The 19,950-nt window shown below is 38.9% G+C and overlaps 1 long non-coding RNA gene across 1 annotated transcript; it reads right to left on the bottom strand.

Annotated features, from left to right (window-relative positions):
• Positions 1–4,915: 4,915 nt before the first annotated feature.
• On the bottom strand, positions 4,916–19,735 carry LOC117714734 (uncharacterized). The gene is made up of 3 exons (XR_004607588.2): positions 19,027–19,735; positions 6,579–6,657; positions 4,916–5,400 (listed from the first exon to the last, which is right to left on the bottom strand). It is a non-coding gene; the product is annotated as an uncharacterized LOC117714734 (long non-coding RNA).
• Positions 19,736–19,950: the final 215 nt, after the last annotated feature.

A 19,950-nucleotide genomic window follows, 5' to 3' on the forward strand; every position in this document is an offset into this window, starting at 1 on the left:
GTATAATTTTGTTGAAGATATTTATTGGCCCTTTAAGTTGGGAATCTTTACTCTCACTCTCATCTATACCTATTTTCCTTAGGTTTGGTCTCCTCATTGTGTCCTGGATTTCCTGGATATTTTCTGTTAAGAACTTTTTGCATTTTGTATTTTCTTTGACAGTTGTGTTGATATTTTCTATGGTATCTTCTGCACCTGAGATTCTCTCTTCTGTCTCTTGTATTCTGTTGGTGATGCTTGTGTCTATGACTCCTGATTTCTTTCCTAGGTTTTCTATCTCCAGGGTAGTCTCCCTTTGTGATTTCTTGATTGTTTCTACTTCCATTTTTATGTCCTGGATGGTTTTGTTCAATTCCTTCACCTGTTTGGTTGTGTTCCCTTGTAATTTTTTAAGGGATTTTTGTGTTTCCTCTTTAAGGGCTTCTACCTGTTTACCTGTGTTCGCCTCAAATTCTTTGAGAGTGTTATTTATGTCCTTCTTAAAGTCCTCTATCATCATCATTAGAAGTGATTTTAAATCTGAATCTTGTTTTCCTGGTGATAAGGGGAATTCAGGACTTTCTAGTGTGGGAGAACTAGGTTCTAATGATGCCAAGTACCCTGGGTTACTGATGCTTATGTTTTTGCACTTGCCTTTTGCCATCTGTATCTCCTTAGTGCTATCTCCCCTGTCCCTGACTGGAGCCTGTCTTTCCTATTATCTCATTTGTATCAGAACTTTGTGGGGTGGGTGTAACTACTGGGGTAAGCGCTGGGGCCCAGAATCTGCTCAGTGCTCAAGCGCAGACAGGATGTTGCCTAGGTTAGAGCTCTGGGAGCCCCATTTCCTCTGGGTTCTTAGAGATTGGGGCCAGAGCTGCCACCCATGATCTGCTCAGTGCTCTGGCCCAGACCAAAGGGAACCAGTGCTCTGGGCCAGGAGTGACTTCCTGGGTCCTTGTGGGTCCCAGTTACTCCCTGTTTGGGGCGGGCGTTGCTGTCTCCTTACCTAAGATACTGCCCAAGTTAGAGCACCTGGGAGCCCTGCTTCCTCTGGGTTCTTAGAGATTGGGGGCAGAGCTGCTGCCCAAGATCTGCTCAGTGCTCTGACCCAGACCAGAAGGCTTATTTCTTTTTTTAAATTGGATATTTAATTTATTTACATTTCAAATATTATCCTCTTTCTGGGTTCCCCTCTGCAAACCCCCTATGGCATTCTCCCCTAATCCTGCTTCTTTGAGGGTGCTCCCTTACTCACCTACCTACTCCAGCCTCACTGCCACAGCATTCCTCTACACTGGGGCATCAAGCCTTCACAGTACCAAGGGTCTCCCCTACCACTGATGTCAGTTAAGTTCCCTTAAGCTCCTTCAGTCCTTTCCCTGACTCCTCCATTGGGGTCCCTGTGCTCAGTCCTATGGTTGGCTGTGAGCATCCCCATCTGTATTCGTCAGGATCTGACAGAGTCTCTGAGGAGATAGCTATATCAGGCTCCTGACAGCAAGCACTTCTTGGCATCTGCAACAATGTCTGTGTTTGGTGTCTGCATGTGGGATGGATCCCCAGATGGAGGCATCTCTGGATATTGTTTCCTTCAGTCTCCGCTCTACTCTTTGTCCCTGTATTTCCTTTAGACAGGAACAGTTCTGGGTTAAAAGTTTGGAGATGGATGGGTGGCCCCATCCCTCAAACGGGGGGGGGGGGCAGTCCTAACTTCTGGATATGGACTTGCCTGGTTCACTCTTCGATTTGTAGGGTATTTTGCTAATGTCATCTCTGTGGTTCCTGCCCATAGTTCCCCACCCCCATTGCTACACACCTCTGTTCACCTCTCTGGAGATCCTCTGTACATCTTCTCCATTTCCTCCCATACCTGACTCTCCCCTTTTTTCCCTTCCCCTTTTCTCTTTCTCTCAAGTTTCTCTCACCCTCTACTTCCCTTGCTTATTTTACTCCCACTTCTAACTAGGACTGAAGCATCTACTCTTTGGTCTTCTTTCCTCTTGATGTTCATGGGGTCTCTGAGTTGTATCCTGTATTCCATGGTCTTTGCCTAATATTCACTTATCAGTGAGTACATATCATGTGTGTTCCTTTGTGAATGAGTTACCTCACTCAGGATGATATTTTATAGATCCATCCATTTGCCTCATAATTTCATGAAGTCATTGTTTTTAATAGCTGAGTAGTACTCCATTGTATAAATGTACCACATTTTCTGTATCCATTCCTCTCTTGAGGGCCATCTGGCTTGTTTTTGCTAATATATATATATATATATATATATATATATATATATGGCTATTATGAACATAGTGGAGCATGTGTCTTTATTACACTTTGGAGAATCCTCAGGGTGTATGTCAAGGAGTGGTATGTTGGGAGCCGACTTTTAGGAGAAAGCACCTAGAAAGCCTTGCTGTCTGCTTACCTTAAGATACTGCCTGAGTTAGAGCACCTGGGATCCCCACTTCCTTTGGGTTCTTAGAGATTGGGGTCAGAGCTGTCACCCAAGATCTGCTCAGTGCTCTGGCCCAGACCGGAAGGGTTGCCCAAGATTTTTTATCTTACCCATTCTGACTGGTGTGAGGTGGAATCTCAGTGTTGTTTTGATGTGCATTTTCCTGATGACTAAGGATGTTGAACATTTCTTTAGGTGTTTCTTGGCCATTTGAGTTCCCTCAGTTGAGAATACTCTGTTGAGCACTGTACCCCATTTTTGATAGGGTTATTTAGTTGTCTGAAGTCTAATTTCTTGAGTTCTTTGTATATATTGGATACTAGCCCTTGATCAGATGCAGGATTGGTAAAGACCTTTTCCCAATCTATTAGTTGCTGTTTTGTCCTATTAACAGTGTCCTTTGCTTTACAAAAGCTTTGCAATTTTATGAGGTCCCATTTGTCAATTCTTGATGTTATAGCATAAGCCATTGGTGTTTTGTTCAGGAACTTTTCTCCTGTGCCCAAGTATTCGAGGTTTTCCCCTAACTTCTCTTCTATTAGTTTCCGTGTATCTGGTGTTATGTGGAGGTCCTTTATCCACTTGGACTTAAGCTTTATACAAAGAGATAAGAATGGATCAATTTTCATTTTTCTACATGCTTACCTCCAGTTGAACCAGCACCATTTCTTGAAAATGCTGTCTTTTTTCCACTGAATGGTTTTAGCTCCTTTATCAAAGATCAAGTGACCATAGGTGCATATGTTCATTTCTGGGTCTTCAATTCTATTCCATTGATCTTCCTGTCTGTCTCTGTACCAATACCATAAAGTTTTTAATCACTATTGCTCTGTAGTAATTAGCTTGAGGTCAGGGATGGTGATTGCCCCAGAAGTTCTTTTAGTGTTGAGAATTGTTCTCACAATCCTATGGTTTTTGTTATTCCAAATGAATTGGCAAATTGCTCTTTCTAGTTCTATGAAGAATTGAGTTGGAATTTTGATGGTGATTGCATTGAATCTGTAGATTGTTTTCAGCAAGATGGCCATTTTTACTATATTAATCCTGCCAACCCATGAGCATGGGAGATCTTTCCATTTTCTGAGATCTTCTTTGATTTTTTTTCTTCAGAGACATGAAGTTTTTGTCATATAGATCTTTTACTTTCTTTGTTTAGATTCACACCAAGGTATTTTATGTTATTTGTCATATTTTGAATTGTTCCTTAACTGTTTATATCCCCTTCACTTTCTTTTGTGGTCTAATTGCTCTGGCTAGGATTTCCAGTACTATATTGAATAGGTAGCAAGAGAATGGGCAGCCTTGTCTAGGTCCTGATTTTAGAGGAATTGCTTCAAACTTCTTTCCATTTAGTTTGATGTTGCCTACTGGTTTGCTGTATATTGCTTGAATTCATAGTTTTTCCAAATTTTTATCATGAAGGGATGTTGAATTTGGTCAAATGCTTTCTCAGCATCTAATGAACTAATCATATGGGTTTTTTCCATAAATTTTGTTATATAGAGGATTACAATGATAGACTTCCATGTATTGAACCATCTTTTCATCCATAAGATGAAGCCTACTTGATCATTATGGATGATCATTTTGATGTGTTCTTGGATTCGGTTGGCAAGAATTTTATTGAGTATTTTTGCATTGATATTCATAAGGGAAATTGTTCTAAAGTTCTCTTTCTTTTTTGGATCTTTGTGTGGCTTAGGTGTGAGCATAATTGTGGTTCATAGTATAAATTTGGCAGTGTTCCTCTGTTGCTATTTTGTGGAATAGTTTCAAGAGTGAACATTTTAGATCTTGTTTGAAAGTCTGATAGAATTCTACACTAAACCCATCTGGTTTTGTATTTTTGGTTGTGAGACTATTAATGACTGCTTTTATTTCTTTAGGGTGTATGAGTTTATATGGTTTATCTGATACTGATTTAATTATGATATCCAGTATCATTCTAGAAAATTGTCAATTTCATCCAGAGTTTCCAATTTTGATCAGTATTGGTTTTCGTAGTAGGATCTGATGATTCTTTAACAGTTTCTTTTAATTTTTAAATCATTGTTTAATTAAAAAATTATTAAATATAAAAACTTTTTAAAGAAATAGTAGCAAGTCTTAGTCTTCATATGGTTCATTTAAAAATTGAAATGGAGTCTGTCTCTGCCTTTGGATGCATTTCTGCTAGCTGGGCTGCCTTGTATTGCCTCAATGGGAGAGAACAAACTTAGTCCTACTGTGACTTGAAGTGCCAGGGTAGGTTGGTACCCATGGGTGCCCTTCACATCTCTCAGGAGAGGAAAGGATGTAGTCTATGAGGGTGAGACTTAGAGAAGAGAAGAGAGTTGTGATAGTAATGTAAAGTGAATAAATGAATAATTGAATAAATGAATAAATAAATACATAAATACATTAGTAAATACATAAAAGAAATAGTAACAAGGACAACATTTTACTAAGGAAATTATTTAATTATAAGATGCAATATGCAGAGGAAGTAAATGCCATTGTGAGCTTAAGAGGATTCTGTTTTGTAGTTCACCTCCTTTTTCAAACAAGCCTTCTACACGGCCCTAGTTGAGGTACAAGGTAAAGACATCAGAGAGATTGTACCTCAGTATATAGCAGCCCTCAGATTTTTCGTTAGATATCAAAGGCTCTGGAAAGAAATGTTAGACCTTGCTGACAGTAATAGGTTGTGACATCATCAGCTTCCATAGGATTAATGGTGAAGGTGAAGTTTAATTCAGCCTCATCACCACTGAACCTGGCAGGGATCCTAGGTGCTCGACTGAATTCATTATAAATCAGGATTTTAGAAAGCTGTCCTAGTTTCTGTTGGTACCAGTGCATAAGATTTAAGCCAAATTTATTGACACTGTCACTAGCCCTGCAGGAGATGAAGACCTTTTGTCCCAAAGTCACAGCCAAGGAATCTGAAGACTGGGTCAGTACAATGTTCCTAATGAAACCTGTAATGATAAAGATACAAAACTACTGTTTTGCTGATATATGGAAATTATCTCAGACTGAGACATGTGACTCATGTTACAATTGTCACAAGGATCATTCTGAGGTATTACAAAATAAAAGAGAACCTGGGAAAGGAAATACCAAATTACAAGTGCAGCTATTTCAATGATCAAGATCCAGCCCAGAAACTTGGAATAAAGACATGGCTTTGGTAGATGTTCTTCACAATTCCCTGAACCGTCTCACCTGGTACCCAGAATAGCAGCACCCATATCAGGAGAACAACTGACTTCATCTCTAAGAGCTGGTCTAGAGGCTGCATCTTAAGACACTGAAAAGCTGCCTTTACATATACTTTGAACAGCCTGAACCATTGGCTAGTGACACAACATGCAAAGTAGCTCAGTAAGGCTAGTACTCAAAAAACACCTGCTTTGCCTCATGGGTCTTTGGGGTTGGCAAAAGCATTCATAGAGCATCTCAAGCAAATCTTAAGAGATTTCATGACTACCCTGATCAATCTTCACCCCATTTCCTTAAAATAATTTTATATAATACATTCAATATATTTTGAGCATTTCTCCTCTCCCAACTTCTAGATCCTTTACTCATCCAAACTTCATGCTCTCTCTCTCTCTCTCTCTCTCTCTCTCTCTCTCTCTCTCTCTCTCTCTCTCTCTCTTTCTCTCTCTCTTCATATATATATATATATATATATATATATATATTTCCTTTTTTCTTTTATCTTCTCTTTCTCAAAATAATAAAACAAACATAAAATAACAGTAAGATAAAAATATACAGTATATATGGTGTACTGCAAAGAATAGAAAAGCATAGGATCATTTTGAAATCTCAATAATATCATATTTTTCAAGCAACAATTCACTTCACATTATGATCCTTAGCAAAAAGAGAAAGCCATTTGATTTCATACAATAGAAAAAGGATATGGTTTCCTTTGTTTTCAAGGGGAAGTGACACAACTAAGTGCCCATCAAATCAAATCTGCAAATGTCATCAGGAGCTGAGACATGAACAAGGAATGCAGATTATTGTGAATAAGCAGGGTCACCCCATATGACAGTCCAAAATCCAATGCTGTGCCAACAAGATACTCTGAAGACAGGGCAGTTCTCCCATTGAGACATCTTCAGGGTGGAAAACATCTACTCACCCAGCAACCCCTTTTTCTGTTCTTGTCACTAGACATTAGAACTGAAGAACCTAGTTTGTCTTTTCACAAGATCAGGTATCTGAAAGGATAAGAACTAATGTTATATTGGTTTTGAAAACATTAAATCTGAAACTATTAACTTAAAAACTTATCTAAGGAAATAAGAAATTAGTAAAAATTTTATTCAGACATTCTGCAATATACCCATAAACAAACACATCAACCATCATAAAAGTTTTAAAACTATTATAGTCTTGGCAAAAGATAGAAATCATACTAGAAAAACACAACCAATCAAAATACAGAGTTGTCAAGTCCAGCCCCAAATGGATATATCTACAAAACAACTTCGTCGCCTAAAGCCAAGAGTGGTCATAAATATTAAGAGCCAGAGAATCAGAAGTTTGTTATGAGCCTGTGTTTTTTAGTGTAGTCAGAAGCTACACCTATAAAGTCTCCCTAATATGATGGCCTAAACACATGCTTAACCAAGTCAAAACCAATAGACATGCTAAAGTATATGGGAGAAAGAAGACAAGGCCTCAACCCTATACAACAACTAAGTCAATTAAGGAATGCTTAGTTGGGAGAGTCTTCTCCAAGGAAAAGCAAACCACTTGATTATCCAATAACAAAGGGTCAGTGCTGAGAGCATACAAACGAGAAACAGATTGAGCAGGATGCATTTAATAATATAGATAAATGATAGATAGATAGATAGATAGATAGATAGATAGATAGATAGATAGATAGACAGATAAAAATTAATTTAAAAAAGAATCCCTTAAATTGAAAAATATGGAAGAATGGTATATGTCAGGGTTTAGATGAAGAAGAAAGAAAAAATTATGTAACTATATTATAATCTCAAAAAATAAGTAATAATACATTGAAAGACAGTATAGACTATAATAATTGGCATATTAATTACATTTATTTTATAAATTGCAATGCAGCTTATTTCTATATTTTCTTATTTTACAATATGACTTCTTTTTGAAGTGAACAAATTTTTAGGCAAGATCTCCAAAGAAATAAAGTACATAACATAAACTGATTTTCAACCATCTGGACCCACAATTATAGCTCTAGATTTTGACATCTTTCGCCTCAGAGTGTGTGTGTGTGTGTGTGTGTGTGTGTGTGTGTGTGTGTGTGTGTAAGAGAAAGAAACAATATTTTTTCTCAGCTACTTATCCTTTAGTGATATATTAGCATAAATGCCTCCATAGATGCTGTTTAGATTCAATAAATATGTTTACAAGTACAACAGTTTTATGAAAGATGGATTGTATATTGTGAATACCAAGTTTTTTAGGGGATGGGTGCAGGATTGCTGTTCATCACCAAAGGAAGTCAGAATGGGAACTCAAGCAGGTTATTTAAGAATGAAATTAAACCCATATCTATGATCTTCCACAAAACTAACTTCAAATAAATCAAAGACTTAAAATTCAAAAACTGAAAATCCTAGAAAAAAAGCAAATTTATGGAACAAGTGTAGAAAAAACTTCTAAATAGGAATTCAGTTTCCCAAAACTTAAATCAACTATTAACAAGTGAAACATCATAAAACCAAAAAGTTCTGAGATTGCTAAAAATCACATTAATCAGTCTAAGAAGAAACCCACAGACAAGGAGAAAGTCTTTGCCAGGTAAATACCTAACAGAGGATTAACATCCAGAACAAAGAGCTCAAAAAATAAAAAGAGTAAAAAATACAACAAACAAACCCAAATAGCTCATTTAAAAAATTGGCATGTTTATCTGAACAGAGTTCTCAAAAGTAGAGATAAAAATGGGTAAGAAATATCTTTAAACTTTATACCTAGAAATTAGAGAAATATAAATCAAAACAACTTTGAGATTACATCTTGCTGCAGTCAGAATGGCAAAAATCAATGAAACAACTGACCTCAAATGCTGGAGAAAATACATAGAAAAGTGAACCCTCATCCATTAGTTGGGGGTTGCAAAGTAGTCTAGTCACTCTGGAAATCAGTATGGAAAACCAAATGAAAATATAAAACAAATCTGTCATATGACCTAACTATCCCATTCCTTTCATATGCCCAAAGGATTTTATCAACCTTCTGCTCGACTGATACTTGCTCAGTCATATTCATTGAAAACAACCTAAATGTCATTCAGCAGACAAATGTGTAATGTTTCCCAAATACACTATGAAATATCATTTAGTCAGAAAAAAAGGGACATTTGAGGGTAATTGAAGGAACTAATAAAATTTATACTGAGTGAGGTAATCCACACCCAGAAACACAAATAGCATATATTCTCTCTTATCAGAAATCCACACCCGAGTATATAATCCAGAGTAAAAGAAGAAACTATGAAGGTATAGGGGGCCTGGAGATATGGTTTAGTAGTTAAATGCATTAAGAGCACAAGCTGGTCTTCCAGGGGTCCTAAGTTCAATTCCCAGCAAACACATAGCAGCTCACAACCATCTATAATGGGATACTTTGCCCTCTTCTGGCATGCAGGCATACATGCAAACATAGCACTCAAATACATAAATAATTAAATCTCTGGAGAAAGGAAACAATAGGTAGGAGAATAAAAGTGATCCAAAGGGGAAACAGATGCTTTAACTGAGTGTGGAGTGAGAAGTATAGAAGGAGACCAGATAACTGAAAAATAACTGAAAGGGTGTCTGGAAAAGTCTTAAGAAAACATGTTTAAGTATCTATCTATAAAACATGTGTGTGTGTGTGTGTGTGTGTGTGTGTGTGTGTGTGTGTGTGTGTGTATGGCATATATATATATATATATGAAATTTTCCCACTTATACTGAGAATGATCAAGATCCCTAGACAATTAAAAAAACAGGCATGAAATGTTCTCTTTATATCATAAGCTATTGTTGCCCTTGGTTGCCACCCAGAGGTAGAAGAAGGTAAGTTCACTATTGCACTTTATTCATGTACCTAGAGGACTCAAGTTACATATGACCTGAATATGAATATATACCTTCTTTGAGAACTAGCTTTCATTTTTTTGGTTTTTTGTAACAGGGTTTCTCTGTGTAGCCCTGGCTCTATTGAACTCACTCTGTAGACCAGGCTGGCCTTGAACTCAGAAATCCGCCTGCCTCTGCCTCCCAAGTGCTGGGATTAAAGGTGTGCACCACCACTGCCCAGCTGGGAACTAGCTTTCATAATACCAGAAGGTTCCATAAAACCTTTCAATTGAGGAAGGTAATCAATAATCATTTTCTGTTATAATGCCTATGAACCAGAGCAATGGCCAGCATGCATGATAACCATAAGGGTGCAATAATGACAAAAATACTTTGGCAGTAACCATAGCTCTCTGATTGAACTTAAAGCTGATTCAACAAGAAGTAAATAATGCCTAGTACTTCAAACAGTAGAAAAAGAAGTAAAATTGGGAAAGGTTACTGGATATTGTCAAAATATATGATATACTTGAAAGACAATGCTTTGATGATACTTGTATACAATGAGTATACTTTGATTAAAACTTTCAAGGGGCAGCAGTATTGCTCAGAAAGCAATTCAATTGCCATCAAACCAGATGTCAGACATGAGTTTAATCAGAACTTACATGACAGAGAGGACAACTCAATGTTGTCCTCTGAGCTCCACAAACATGCCATGAACCTACACACAAACACACACACACATGCACATGTACATACACACAAAAGAATAATTATGTGACTAAAATATAGTAAAAATTACAGAATTTATGAAAAGAAAAGAAAAATGGAAAAAGTGAACACTTGTATGAAAGTGAGAAAACCAATAGGCCATCCTGCCAGAAAACTAGGCAGGCTGTCCATGGACCTTTTTCACTATTCTTCCCCTACATCACCGACACAATTCTCAAGGTCACCACTATCTCTGCAACAGGACACAAGGTACAGCCTCCCATCCCCACTGTTCACATTTGCTGTGGATTCCACAGACAATACCCCTGGCCTCCCATCCCTTACTCATCAAAATGTCCCAGACCCCAGTTCAGATGGATTCTGCCTGCTCAACCACAAACCATTTCTTCCAGTAGACCAGGTAGGCAGCCTTCAGACCTTCTTCACTCCCTGTTCCCCCAGTCCCAATTATCAGTCACCCTAGCACTTCAACAGAACATGAGCTGCAACCCTACCTCCCTACCTCCCTGCCTCCCTGCCTCCCTGCCTCCCTGCCTCCCTGCCTCCCTGCCTCCCTGCCTCCCTGCCTCCCTGCCTCCCTGCCTCCCTGCCTCCCTGCCTCCCTGCCTTCCTGCCTCCCTGCCTCCCTGCCTCCCTGCCTCCCTGCCTCCCTGCCTCCCTGCCTCCCTGTCTCCCTGCCTCCCTACCTCCCTACCTCCCTACCTCCCTACCTCCAGTCCATGCGTCTTGTGTATCCCACAAACCATTACACTCTGTCTCCCCTCCAACACTTTTGGCTCTGCAACAGCCTCCAAATTGGACAGAAAACCCCTGTTCAACAACAGGCCATGCTGGCCAAATAAGCAGGTAGGCTGCCTGTGGACATACTCCACTCTCTCTGTTCCCCCAAGACCCCATTCTCAGGGTTGCTCCTAGCAGTACAACAGACTACATTGCCCCCTGACCTCTCACACCTGTGGGGAGCTGACAGAAGGTGGCTATCATCCTTGCAGCCATCTTGAGCCATATACCCTGATAAGAGACTTGATTACAATAGCCTACAACAGCTGAGCACACTCTGATAACATCTTGCTTTAGATACCCAGGATTTTCCCTTGGGTGTGTGAGACTTAAAGGTGTGTGACTTAAGGGCATGACTTAGAAATCAGATTTAGAGACAAGACCTAAGGGCATGATTAAAGGTGACTTAGAGGTGTGGCTTAGAAGTGAGACATATAAAAGGCAAGAGACAGACAGGAGAGTTCAGAACAATTTGGAGTACAACTTAGAGTACAACTTGGAGTTAGTTATTAGGTATTAGGCACTTGGCACTTGGAAGAAGGAACTTGGAACTTGGAGGCACTAGGGAATAGGAACTAAGGACTAGAAACTCAAGATTTGGGACTTGGAGAGAAGAAGAGAGACTGAAGAATAAATGGGATTGAATCATACTCTGTCTGGTCTCAATTCCTCATGTCCATCCTCACACTCTCTCTTGCTGAACCCCAACCCGCAGACTGGAACAGCTTGGGGAAGTCTGAGCTCTAACAACTTAGCCCCTAAGGCTTTTGGCAGTACAGGTTCCAACATTGACAGAACGGTCTGAAACATTTCTGGCCCCCAAGCGTGGGGTAGCTCGGGCCGCGACATTTTTGGTGCCCAAACGTGGGCTAGTGGGGTTCTCAACACACCCCTACTTCCAACATCAGCAAACATTTTCCTAAACACACCAACAAAGAGTTCCGTGAAACAGGCAGCAAGTTCTCTGAAAAATCCAGAGAAGAAATAGAAACCAAGGAGCATTTTAAAAATATATCCAACAAAGAAAAACCCAGAAATGAGTAGATAGAGCTATATAGTCCCCAAAACACAGATGCCTGGACACTAGCATAAGACTGTAATCAAGAGCATCCAGGGCAATATCAGAATGCAGATATCTGACCAGAAGCTGTGAATATTCTATAGCTGAAGCACACACACACACACACACACACAAAACCTTAAAACCAACTATATGAAGGTGATAAAGGAAATTAATAAAACATGGGCCCTCCATAGCCCCCATGTCTTTCTGGCTATTTGCCATGTATAGTTGTTACAAGACATTTTTTACCACTACACTTTTTATCCTCTTTGTATTAAAATTACAGAGCAGGAAGCTGTATTGTCTTAGGGGGAGTGTTAGTGCCTCTACCCAGTAATTTCTTTCAGGTGGTTTGGGTTCTATGCCCAACATAAAGTGCAACAAATATAAATCGATTGTGATAATCTCTATCAGTTGGTAGCGTGTCCTAGTCAGGCCCCCAATAACCGATGTCGAGTCCATGGATTATTTAATCAGCTCTTGCACAATTACTAAGGATTACCCCTGTGGTGGTTTAAATATGCTCCGCCCAGGGAGTGAGCCAATATTTGGAGGTGTGGCCTTGTTGGAGTAGGTGTGGCCTTGTTATAGACTGTGTGTCACTGTGGGCATGGGATTTAAGATTCATCATAGGTGCCTGAGGATGCTAGTGTTCCCCTCTTTGTCTTCAGAACAAGATGTTGAACTCTCAGATACTCCTATGCTATGCCTGTCTGGGCACTGCCATGCTCTCACCTTGATGATAATGGAATAAACCTCTGAACTTATAAGCCAGACCCAATTAAATGTTGTTCTTATAAGAGTTGCCTTGGCAACAAGAGGAGAGGCCCTTGGTCCCAGGGAGGATTGATGCCCCAGAGTAAAGTGATGCTGGAATGGTGGAAAGGGAGAATGTAGGTGTGTAGGGGAGCAGGAGGGCAGATGTGGGGTGGGAGTGGCAGAAGGGTAATCAGGAAGTGGGATATCATGGGTTGGTGGATTGGTGGAGGGGGTAACAAGGAAGTGTGATATAATTTGATATGTAAACAAATGGAATTATTAATAAAAAAAACTTGTTAAAAAAGAGTTGCCTTGGTAATGGTGTCTGTTCACAGCAGTAAAATCCTAACTAAGACAATCCCTAGTCTATATTTTTTATTCAATAGACTATTAACCTCCAGCTCCCCAAACACTTGCTGTTTGAATCTTGCCCAGGTTGCCTTTGCTCCAGCAGTTTATCCTTCGTGGAAATTTCACTCGAGCACGTGCTGCTGGTCCATCACATGTAATGGAGACCTCCTATTCTCTCAGTCTTCTTCCTTCTTCATTCCCCTTCACTGTCCTCCACTCTCTTTCCTCATCATAGTAGCTACCTGTGACTCCCAGCATGGCAATTGTAATTCCACCTCTTCTATTCTCCCCAGTAATTGGCTGTTGCTATTATATTTTAACCAGTAGCTATAAACTGGGGAACAAGGTTTACACAACATCACTTGTATATGAAAATCTACTTGTTGGGGGCAACCAGATCTTGGGGAGCCAAAAATTAGCATTTGAATAGCAAATAATACATAGCAGCACCAGACCAACCGCCAACAGCTACTTCCATAGGCCTGACTTAAGGTTTGTTTGTTTGTTTGTTTGTTTTTAATGACTGTTGTATGTTTGTCTGTGGATATATTTAATAAAATGTTTCCTGTAATAGTTACTTTACTGGTCTTTGATAAAATGCCATGATCAAAAACAACTCATTTTGGCTTTCAGTTCTAGGGGGCTACATGGTCACAATGTCAGGGAAGGCACAATGGTAGGAGACCTGAGCAGGAAGCTGAGAGATCACATTCAACCTCTAACTGTACAAGGGAAGCAATAACATGTAGTTTTATTATTATTGCTCTGTAGTACACAATGGTGTCAGGGATGTTGATTATCCAACAAGTTCTTTTATTGTTGAGAATAGTTTCCTCTATCATGGGATTTTGTTATTGCAAATGAATTTGAGAATTGCTCTTTCTAACTATATGAAGAATTGAGTGGGAATTTTCATGGAGATTGCACTGAATCTGTAAATTGCTTTTGGCAACATGGTCATTTTTACTCTATTAATCCTGCCAATCCATGAAAAATCTTTCCATCTTCTCAAATCTTCTGTGATTTCCTTTTGGAGACTTGAAATTCTTGTCATACAGATCTTTCCCTTTCTTACTTAGAGTACCAAGGTATTTTATATTATTTGTGACTATTATGAAGAGTGTACTTTCCCTAATCTCCTATTCAGCATTTTTACCTTTCAGTAGAGAAAAGCTACAGATTTTGTTGAATTAATTTTATACTCAGCCACCTTACTGAAGTTGTTTATCAGGTTTAAGTGTTCTCTGGTGGAAGTTTTTGGGTCACTCAAGTATACTATCATATCATCTGCAAATAGCGGTACTATAACTTCTTCCTTTCTAATTTGTATACATTTGACCTCTTTTTGTTGCCTAATTGCTCTATTAAAACTTTGAGTACTATACTGCATATGTGGAGAGAGAGTGGGCACCATTATCTACTCCCTGATTTTAGTGGGATTGCTTTAAGTTTCTCTCCATTTAATTTGATGTTGCCTACTGATTTGCTGTATATTGTTTTTCCTGTGTTTAGGTACAGGCCTTGAATTCTTGATATTTTCCTGATGTTTACAATGAAGGGATATTGAATTTGGCCAAATGCTTTTTCAGCATCTAATAAGATGATCATGTGCATTTTTTTCATTGGGTTGGTTTATGTAATCGATTACTTTGATGGATTTCCTTTTATTGAACCATCCCTGATATGAAGACTATTGATCATGATGAATGATCATTTTGATGTGTTCTTGTATTCAGTTTGAGAGAATTTTATTGAGTATTTTTGCATCAATATTCATAAGGGACATTGGTCAGAAGTTTTCTTTCTTCATTGGGTCTTTGTGTGGTATAGGTATAAGCCTAATTGTGGCTTCATAGAATGGATTAGGTAGTGATTCTTTGATTTCTATTTTGTGGAGTAGTTTCACTATATGCTAAAAAGTCTTTCATTTCTTTCTTTATTTCTTCCCTAACCAAATTATCATTGAGTTGAGAGTTGATCAGCTTCCATGTTTTTCTGTTCTGGGATTTCTGTTGTTTTTGTTGTTATTTAAGATCAGCCTTACTCCATGAAGGCAGTGCACATTGGCCAGAGACTTCTGGCAGATACCTAGGAATGAAGGCCTAAAGCTTCTCAGAAGCACATCAGGTTAGAGAGGATGGAAAAAGGCCAAGCCGGGAGACCTGAGATAGCTAAACAGCTGGTGCAGTATTAACACAGCACAAGGTACAAACTAAAGAGTCCCAAGAGGTTAAACTGATAAGATAATGAGTTTAAAGAACAATAAAAAAGAAAGGTAGCTAGCCAGGCAGTGGTGGTGCACGCCTTTAATCCCAGCACTTGGGAGGCAGAGGCAGGAGGATTTCTGAGTTTGAGGCCAGCCTGGTCAACAGAGTGAGTTCCAGGACAGCCAGGGCTATACAGAGAAACCCTGTCTCGAAAAACCAAAAATAAAAAAGAAAGAAAGGAAGCTAACTGTAAAAAAATCACAGACAGACATTTAATTAAATATAAGAAAACAAATTCCTGGTTCCTTCTAGTTTGCTTGTGTAACCCAGGAGCAAAAACTGGGCTCTCTCTCTCTCCACATGTTTCACCAACTCACACCCATGGAAAGATTGGCTTTCTGGATCTCAGCTGAGGCCCCAAACTAAGCCCCAATAACCAGGGTAACAAAGATCCCCCAGGTCATAGGGGACCCAGGTAATTCAGGAGAAATGATGGGGTCAATAGGACAAAGAGCAACCCACATACTGGGAAAAGATCTTTACCAGTCCTATGTTCTATAGAGAGTTAATATTCAAATTTACAAAGAACTCAAGAAGTTGTATTCCACAGAACCAAATACCCCTATTAAAAATGGGGTACAAAGCTAAACAAAAATTCTCAACTGAGGAATATCATCTTTAGCCATCAGGGGAATGAAAAATCAAAACAACCCTGAGATTCTACCATACACCAGTCAGAATTGCTAAGATCAAAAATTCAGGTGACAGCAGATGCTGGTGAGGATGTGGAGAGAGAGGGACACTCCACCATTTCTGGTGGGATTGCACACTAGTAAAACCAATTTGAAAATCAACCTGACAGATCCTCAGAAAACTGGAAATCATTCTACCTGAACACCCAACTGGACCACTATTGAACAAATACTCAAATGATGATGCAACATATAACAAGGACAAGTGCTACCCTACAATTAAAGCAACCTTATTTTTAATAGCCAGATGCTAGAAATGACCCAGATGTCCTTCAACAGAGAAATGGATACAGAAAATGTGGCACATTTACACTATGGAGTACTACTCAGCTATTAAAACTATGACTTCATGAAATTCACAGGCAAATGAGTGGAACTACAAAATATTAGCCTGAGTGAGGTGAGCCAGACAAAAATGAATACACATTGTATGTACCCACTGACAAAAGGATATTAGCCCAAAAGCTCAGAATATCCAACATAAAAGCCACAACCATATGGAGTTTAAGAAGAAGAAAGACCAGGATGTAGGTGTTTCAGCTCTACATAAAAAGGAAAACAAAATAATCACAGTAGGTAGAGGGAGGGAGGAACCTAGGAGAGTGAGAGAATGGAGAAGATAAAAAGGTGGGCAAGATCCCAGATTGGTAGGGAAAGGAGGTACAGAGAATCAGGAAATTGATTAGAAACATGCAGCACTGGTGGATGGGGAACTGGGCATAGCCACTAGAAAGTTCCATCCAGACTCAAAGGAAATGAGAATTTCCCAAGACTCACTGATGATGAATTTATCCAAAATAATCAACAAAGGGGAGATACAACCTATATAAACCACCTCCAGAAGATTGCCATGGCCCCCAGTTGAGGAATGGGTTCACCCACAGATCTCAAAATTTTTAACCCAGAAATATTCCTGTCCGAAGGAAAGACAGAGGTTAAAAAATGGAACAGAGACTGAAGGAAAGCTTTCAACCTAAGGATCTTTCCCTACTGCAGACACTAGTCCCCTGCATTATTGCTGATGCCAAGAAGTGCTTGCTGACATAAGCCTGCTATGGCTGTTTTTTAGAAGGTTATAGCAGAACATGGCCAAAACAGATGCAGATACAGCCAACTATTGAACTGAGCACATTGATCCCAGTGGAAGAACTAGAGAAAGGACTGAAGGATCTGAAGAGGATGGCAACCTTATAAGAAGAACAATATCAGCTAACTGTACCACTCAGAGGTCACAGGGACTAAGCCACCATCCAAAGATACATAGTTCTGGCATCATATGTGGCAGAAAATGGTCTTGTTGGATATCAATGGGAGTAGTGACCCTTTGTCCTGTGTGGGTTCGATGGCCCAGTGTAGGGGAATGCCCAGGTGGGAAGGCAGGGTGGGTGGGTACATGGGGGAGCACCCTCATAGAGGCAGGGGAATGGGTAATGGGGTAGTAGTTTTCTGGAGACAAAACCTAGAAAGGAAATTTACATTTGAAATGTAAATAAAGAAAATATCCAGAAAATAAAAGAAAACAATAAAGACCATTCTGAACATCTTTAAACCTAAATTTAGAACAGTGGCCTTTTGAACCACACAGCACAATTAGAAGTATAGTGTGAATATGACCTAGAACAAATTGGTTATTAGCCTCCTCCTGGAACCATGATTGTAATAACTCTATGGTAATTGTCTTTGCAAACTACTACAGTAATTTTTATTTTCTCATCATATTCCAGAAAAAGGGACAGACAACTTTAGAAGCCTCATTTGATAGCCATTTATCCTCCTTAATCAATGATAACAATTTTGAAGACATTTATTAATTAGTTATGCCCTTTGTGGGACCTCAGGGATAATCTAGAACGTGCTGCATTGTGACAGAGCCCATGCTGCTTGACAGGAATATGACATTGGCCAAGGACAAGGAAGTAGGCTTCAAGCCATTATCTGACATTAGACTAGAACAAAGAAGTAATTTCAGGTGGGAGTCTAAACCGTAGGCTACAACAAAGAAGAAATCTCAGGCAGAAATCTAAATATTAGACAAGAACAAAGAAGTAATTTCAGACAGGATTCTAAATTTTAGACTAGAACAAGGAAGTAGGCTTCAGACATGAAAATGACCTTGGACTAAAATAAGGAAATAGGCTCAGATACTTTAGTCATCCTGATAAGCCTTTAGAAACAGTGATCATGTGAGTGTTCATGTAACTGGGTTTAATGATTTGCTTTTTCTTTGACTATTTGTGTTTATTGTATTGCTTGTGCCTCGAATATTTGAATCTATTGTATAGCTAGACCTCAACCTAGAAATGACCTTACTAAATGCATGTAATCAAAATGATATAAAAGCATAAAGGAAGAGGGGGTATAGGATAGGGTTTTTTAATTTAAAAAAAAAATAAAAGAAAGAGCCCATGGTCTTTGAGAAGAGACAATAGAGACAAAACCATCATGTGCAGTAGCAACACAATGGGAACAAACCATCATGAGAAGACAGAAAATTAAATCATTCTTTTGCGGAGAAATTAGAGATATTTGGAGGTTTTTGAACAACTATTTGTAACCCTGTTCTATCTCTGGGTTTCTAAATGGTGCTCAAGGCTGGGTGTGATGGCCCCTGCCATTGATCACAGTGCTTAGGAAGTGGTAAGTAGAAATTTGTGAGATCAAAATCAACTTCCCAGTTTAACAGGACAGGATTCCTTCTCTCAAAAACAAATAATGAGAAAATATAATTTTACAAATAATTTTTAATTAATACATGTTTGAGATTAGTTAACATAACGTTTTATTGAAGTATAAAATACTTCCCTCAACAAATATCAAACACTGTTAATTATGATAAGACAGAAAAACAAACTTCATTCTCATAATACAAAATCATACTTACTTCTAATGTGGTGTAGGGTAGAATGAGTTATCACAATCTCCACATAGGGAAAGTAGATGAGAAGACAGCAGAGGCAGATGTGGTCTAGAAATAGAAAGCATAGAACAGAGATGTAGTTTAAGTACTCAAATCTCGTGTTTTCTCTGATTTTTGTATCGTATATTTTATAGACTTATAAAACAGTGTGCATCAATGTGTGCATGTGTTTGAGTGTGCATGTGAGTGGGCACATATCTATGTCACATGGAAATAAGTGGAAGACTAGGGATTGGAAGTGTGTTAGGTGGAGGGAAAGGTGGTGATAAAAAAACGAGAGGCAGGAAGATTGTCAAAATACATGATATAATTGTATATTGTTGTGAAAGTCAATATTATATGTATAAATAAGAATTTTCAACAGAAGAAGAAGTGGACAGATATTGCCAAGAGTACAAAAGTGAGGGAGACTTCTCAGAGCTGAGCTAAGCAAAACCCAATTTTTCTTCTGCATCCTCCAGTGAGAATATAGTTTCACAGGCTCTTGGTTTAGATAGAGACTCACATTGGAGATTTTCATTCCAGAATATAGGATAATAAACTTGTCATATTTAATAAACAGAATCTAAGCATGTGAAGTTAAAAAGACACAAATGTCTTTACTATTTTTTGCCATAAAGACCTTCCAAGTCAAAGTATCTGTTCATTAAGTTTCTACCAAACTTTGCAACAGTTAGGCATAGCAGCTGCAACAGAAGGGGAAGTGTGTAGGCCTGGGGAATGTGTGGTACAGGCAGCTGGTCAAAATCTCAGAGAAGGTTTGTGTAGGAGGCTGAAGCACTGTGGGAGGAGTATTATAATCCTGCAGACAGTAATAATCTGCCTGGTCTTCAGCCTGAACACTGCTGATGGTGAAAGTGAAATCCGTCCCAGATCCACTGCCTGTGA

Source organism: Arvicanthis niloticus, chromosome 9 (assembly GCF_011762505.2).
Source record: "Arvicanthis niloticus isolate mArvNil1 chromosome 9, mArvNil1.pat.X, whole genome shotgun sequence".
Lineage (NCBI taxonomy): Eukaryota > Metazoa > Chordata > Mammalia > Rodentia > Muridae > Arvicanthis > Arvicanthis niloticus.